This window comes from Mesocricetus auratus, unplaced genomic scaffold (assembly GCF_017639785.1).
Source record: "Mesocricetus auratus isolate SY011 unplaced genomic scaffold, BCM_Maur_2.0 contig_2134_pilon_obj, whole genome shotgun sequence".
Classification (NCBI taxonomy): domain Eukaryota; kingdom Metazoa; phylum Chordata; class Mammalia; order Rodentia; family Cricetidae; genus Mesocricetus; species Mesocricetus auratus.
The window spans coordinates 1-5,941 of NW_024429980.1; the positions used below are offsets into that span (position 1 = coordinate 1).

General features: G+C 38.7%; 1 pseudogene; it reads right to left on the reverse strand.

The window, feature by feature from the left end:
- Window positions 1-4,543: 4,543 nt before the first annotated feature.
- LOC121138025 lies at window positions 4,544-5,404 on the reverse strand (annotated as a pseudogene).
- Window positions 5,405-5,941: the final 537 nt, after the last annotated feature.

The following is a 5,941-nucleotide window of genomic DNA, read 5'->3' on the forward strand; positions in this document are numbered from 1 at the left end:
AGTACATATTGCAAGTGTTCAGGATCCCAAAAATGACTTCATGGAATCACAAACAACAGATGATTTGAAATTACCTGTTACCATCTAACAATTGAGCAAGTATTAATAAAGTTCAGGAGAGAAACACTCATACACTGCTGGTGCTTGAAGAGGAGTGCAAATTTGTAAAGTCATCATGGCAATCAGTTTGTAAGTTATTGAGAAAATTGAAGAGAAAATATATGACCCATCATTGTCACTCCTCAGGACATAATCAGAAACCTACACATTCCAATACTTACAATATATGCATACCTTATTCGCTGCAACTGCATTCAACATAGCAAAGTATTAGAATCAACATAATTCTCTTAAAATGCTATAATGCTTTATAATATGTAATAACTTGCAGTTGAAGAGAAAATGTCAATAAAATTTCCTGTAAAATGGACTTAGAATATGTACTATTTAGTGAAGTCACAAAATGTCAGAAAGAAGAAACACCATGTTCCTCATACAAAGAAACTGGTCAATAATATATGTATATGAGAAGCAACATGCATGAGTGTACACCTGAATACTGAGGAAAGCAAACAACAAAGATCAAATATCAAAGTTGATGTAGAACTGAATAAATGTAATGACCACCACTTATAAAATCAGGTATATATCTAAATGTTCTTCTAACATTTAGTTATTTTTCTTTTTGGATGGATAACTTGATAAATGTATATTCAATAAATAATGTATAAAAACCCTTTTTTAAGACTCCAATTGTTATGTTCCCAATGATTATTTTGGGGGGGTTGACATAGGGTTTCTCTGTGGCTTTGGAAGCTGTCCTGGAAGTAGCTTTTGTAGACCTGGCTGGTCTAGAACTCACAGAGATTTCCTGCCTCTGCTCTGCCTCCTGAGTGCTGGAATTAAAGGCTCCCAGTGAGTATTCTTACTAAATAAATGAACATTTTTTGTACAGAGTTTGGGTCTGGTTAAATTGCAGTGTGTGAATTTTTGTTGTTTATTTATTTGAAGCAATTTTCATAATAAAATTTAAAATATTTCCAGCACCAAAAAATTAATGATTTGCAGTATCTGAACATATAATATTTCTAGAAAAGTGGACATGTACACTACCCTGGGACATGGTTATTGGAGATTTAGTCATTACTTTCTGTTTTTCTTCTTTTAGTTTCTCTTTCAGGAACAATAGGCAGATAGATGACTTGCACTTATTCATATAAGGGATGAAAAAAAGAAAAAATTAATACTGAGAGCTGTTATAAAGAAAGTCATCAGTATCCTTTATGGAATCCTAGAACCTTCATCCAGTGACTGGAAGCAGAGGAAGAGAGACACACACTTAAACACTGAAATGAACCCATGGAAACCAGTGACAGAGAAGAGGAGCGAGGAGCAAATTGGCAAAGAATGGGCTGGCAAAACCAGTAGAGGCAGCTGATCTGAACAAGGGGGTGCTCTTGGACCCCAGACTGATAGCTGGGAGGCCAGCATGGTTCTGATCCAGACCTGCTGAGTGTCAGAGTCATTGAAGAACCCTGGGCAACCTATTGGGCCCTGGGCCCTAGATCAATGTTTATCCCTGGCATGCAAATGGACTTCGTGTGTCCATAACACAAAGAAGGATTGTCTCTCAGCCTGGAGCGAAATGACAGACTCTGGATATCCCATATGTGGAAGGAAGGGGGATAGGTGGGAGGCTTGGGGGGATGGTGGGGTGGTGCTGGAGGCAGGGAGAGAGAGGGAACTTGGATTGACATGTGAAGCAAGCTATTAAAAATTAAATTAATAAAAAAGAAAATGTCAAATCACATGAAGGTACCCAAGGAATCAAAATATCATATATCTAGATAATGATCTTAAATCCAGAGAACATTGAATGCCATTTAAAGTTGAAGGGAAAATCAGTCTCAACTATACTTTACATCAAGAAACAAATTTATCTTAAAATTGATGGAGATGGAAGTGCATTTCAAAATTCTCTCATGTTAAGACAATTTATTTCACTAAAGCAGATTTGCAGACAATAACTAAGTTAAAATTTATACAGAATCAGAGGATTTACCCATGAGAATATGGGATTCACGTCATGAGGAATCCTAAATTCCAGAAAAATGGGAGGTAATCATCCAAGGGCAAGACAGCAAATCATTAATTCTCACACATATGGAAGAAAAATACTGCTAATAACAAAAAGTAGCAACAGCATCAAAAAAGACATAGTAAATGAAAATAACATGAGTAAAAATCTAGCCATTCTGGACAGCAATATGGACAATCCTCAAATAAATAAATCCTCAACTTAAATAAATTTAGCAAGTGAAACCAGCCCTTTTAGGCTTTGGCATAGTCTCAAAGGACTTATTATCCTTCTCCAAAAATACATGTTCAGACATTTTCTAATTGCTGCTCTCTTCACAATAGCTGCAAAATGGAAGTATCCTATGTATCCCTGAACTAGACAAATAGATAGTGAAAATGTGGTACACATATGCTATGAAACACAATTCAGCTCTAAAGAGAATTGAAATCATAAGATTTACAGCTACATAGATGGACCAAGAAAAGATCATATTGAGAGGATACACTCAGACCCAGATAAACAGAGATGGCATCTTCTCTCTTATAGAAAGTTCTTAGGTCCAAGCTTTAAAAGTGAGTATGCAACCTGAAGTAACCAGAATATCTACAAAAGTAAAATGAGATTCCTGTATGGAGTGGGGGAATAATGAGCAGTATAATAAAACAGGAAACAATAATCTTAAAAGGAAGAAATGGAGTGTCTGTTTCTCTCTCTCTCTCTCTCTCTCTCTCTCTCTCTCTCTCTCTCTGTGTGTGTGTGTGTGTGTGTGTGATTAATGGAAAAGTGATAGACATAAACAAAAAGAAGAGAGAATATAAGAGTAAGGATGTAAGGATGTCTGAAAAGTTTTTAAGGCTTCTAAATATTATCATCTATAAATATGGCTGTAATACATCTAAGTGTCTATAAGCATATTCAGTTAGAGTATAAATGATATCTTCCATTATTACCTCATGATGCTCTTCACCAGGGCCATGGACTTTCTTACATTGCACCCACAGATTCCTGCTTTGTTATTGTTGGACACTGATGTCCTTGATATTTCAAAAACATTACAATCTACTGTGGTTTTCCCCTTTGCCTCCCAGAAGTAGCAGGTGAGCTTTATGCTGAAGAAGCCATGTGCTTTAGTCAGAGCCAGGAGTCTTGATGTGGACAAGAATTTACAGCCTCCTCACTGGGGCCTAGCTTTCTTGTTATCATAAGGAAACCTGTAAAATGTTAAAGCCAACAGTCCTCCAGGTATGAAAATTATGAACCATATCAATGGTCTGCACTGCATGATAACCTGAAGGCTGCAAGAGCAGCATACATACATTGGTGGTAACCAATAGCTTCTAATTGGACTTAAGGAGTTCTCAACCACAGGAAAGTCATGTCTGGTAATGGAAGACCAGAGTATTTTCGAGCATTAGGGAAGGATATATCTTGAAGGAGGATGTAAATCCCCTATGCATGACTCACATGAATATTCATATAAAATTGATTTGCCTGCTAGTACCAATTCTTATGTAGAAAGTCTTCTCATAGCTATAGCAAGAAAATTCTGAGATCTTTCTAATTGGAAGTCTATAGAATTATTTCTAGTGAAACAGAATGTGGCAAAACTGAATTGTTTCCCACCAGATCATTCACTACTGTCTCTTCCCTCTCTACTTTCTAGTACTATTTGTCTGGCTTGGCAGGTGAGCAGATATGGGTAATTTCTTGTCCCCCACATGAGAAAGAGATCATTCAAAAGGAAAGTACCTGGATTTTTAACATATAACTGTACTTAAGTAGTTAAAGATATAGGACTCTAAAAGTGATTCCCCAGTTGCCATACACAGGTATAACACTGAAAATTCCTAGAAACCATTTTCAGTGAGTGTAAATTGAATGCCACTTCCAATCTCTTCCCAGTCAAACCTCAGGAACAGAAATGGAACTGAATTATTCAGATCACAAAAGCACACAAAATGAAGTATTTACTTTACAATATACCAAATTTAATGAAAATCTGGAAGCAAGAAATATGGTTAACATATAATTTTCCAAGAAACCCTCAGGAGGAGCAAGGGAGACAGCAAGCAATCTGTTCTCACCCACACAAAGCAGACTGCTGCAACTCTGCAGCATCCATTATCTGTAAAAATCCCCCTGAGCAGGCTACAAGCATTGACCCTCCTCCTGTGGGAAGAAAACAGTCACCCCACTAGGTGAGCTCACACCAAACTGAAACACAATAGGTTTTGTTGCCAGAATTCTGATTTTTTTCTACACACAATTCTACTTTATTATGGCAAAGGTGAAAATGCCACCTTCTCCACATCAGTAACCAGTAAAATTTATCCCCAAAATAACTCGGTACAAAACAGGTCTGTTTCAGAATTAAATAAAGGGAAAGAAAGCCCCTTTTTATGAGTTTTTAGATCCCATTTATAACAGGGAAAAAAGAATGAGAAACGAAAATGAAATCCACAATTGTCTGCACAATCCAGTTGCCAACTCTGCCTCTAGGGATTATGGGCGAAGCTTCAGGGTCCCGATATTTCTGTGGATTTGCTCATCTGTTTAACTGGTGACCATCTGTGCATTGTAAGCATCCAGATCTGCTTCCAACTGCTCTGCAGAAAGATGCTGCTTTGAGTTCCTGTCAGCACCTCTACCTCTTCCATGGCTGCATCCACGGGTCCCTTTCCGGGTGCAGCCACCACCAAAACACCCAGAGCCATGGTTTCTCCTCATGCCACCTCTGTTTATGGTCTGTTCAGGTCTTCTTGGCGTGTCAATCTTTGATGTAACCAGCTGAATGTTCATGGGGCGGCTATCTAAAGGGACACCATTGTACTGTTTCATAGCATTCAGGGCATCTGCCTTCTGTTCAAAGTGCACATGTGCTGTCCCTAAACTTCATCCAGAGTGATCATAGTGCACAGCTGTTTTCTTCAGTTTTCCAAACTCTGAGAATTGTTCCTGAATATCCATGTCTTTCACCCCGCAGTCAAGGTTTGACAACAACAGCTTTCCAATGGTCTCTATGCAGGCTTCACCCCAGAAGCCACTGTCAAAGATGTCATGCTGCCACTTGTTTGGAAGTTGTTTTGGCCTGCTGTAGGCAGCTGGCCTGTTCCTGACTCCTCTTGCAGTGCCACCACACGTGGTAGGCCGGTTCCTCAGAGGCCTGCTGCCTCAATTCCCCCACACAGGGGCCTGCATTGCACCACCGGGGACACCCTGGTAGCTGGCCCTACCGCAGCCTTGGCCTTACCGGTGACTTTCTTGCTGGCTCCGGTTCTGCTTAATGATGTCATCCATTAAAGACATATCCATTTTGTCGCCCATGGTGGTCTCTGAATCGGACCTCTTGTTCCCCGGTATGCTAATTCCTGTTAATAAACCTGTAATCAGATATCAGGATAATACTGAAAATTTGGATTACAGAACTATGTCAACACCATCTGGTTTATAACTCCTTTTCTAAATGGGAAAATACTGTGGCCTGTTACCATGAAAAGGCTCAAGAGTGCAATATTAAGGACTCAGCACAAAAATACAAATTTCCTTTTCTTTTTCTGTTGTTTTGTGAGAAATGTTCTCACCATGAAGCCCAGGTCTCTGTAGAACTCAGTAGGGCAAACTGGTAGCCTGTATAGCACTGAGATTTAGTTGTCTTTGCCTAACCAGTGGTAGGATAAATGTTGTTTCCCACAAAGCTGTCGAAACACTTTCCAGAATGCTATATATACTTAACAGTGCATATTTCTCACATGAAAAACTAATGCTGGGTAAAAATTTCAGTGTTAAATGTCAGTGTTTACAACTATGCTCATGGAAATAAAAAATGCTAATTTTGGATTTGATTACATTTCCTGGTTGGGA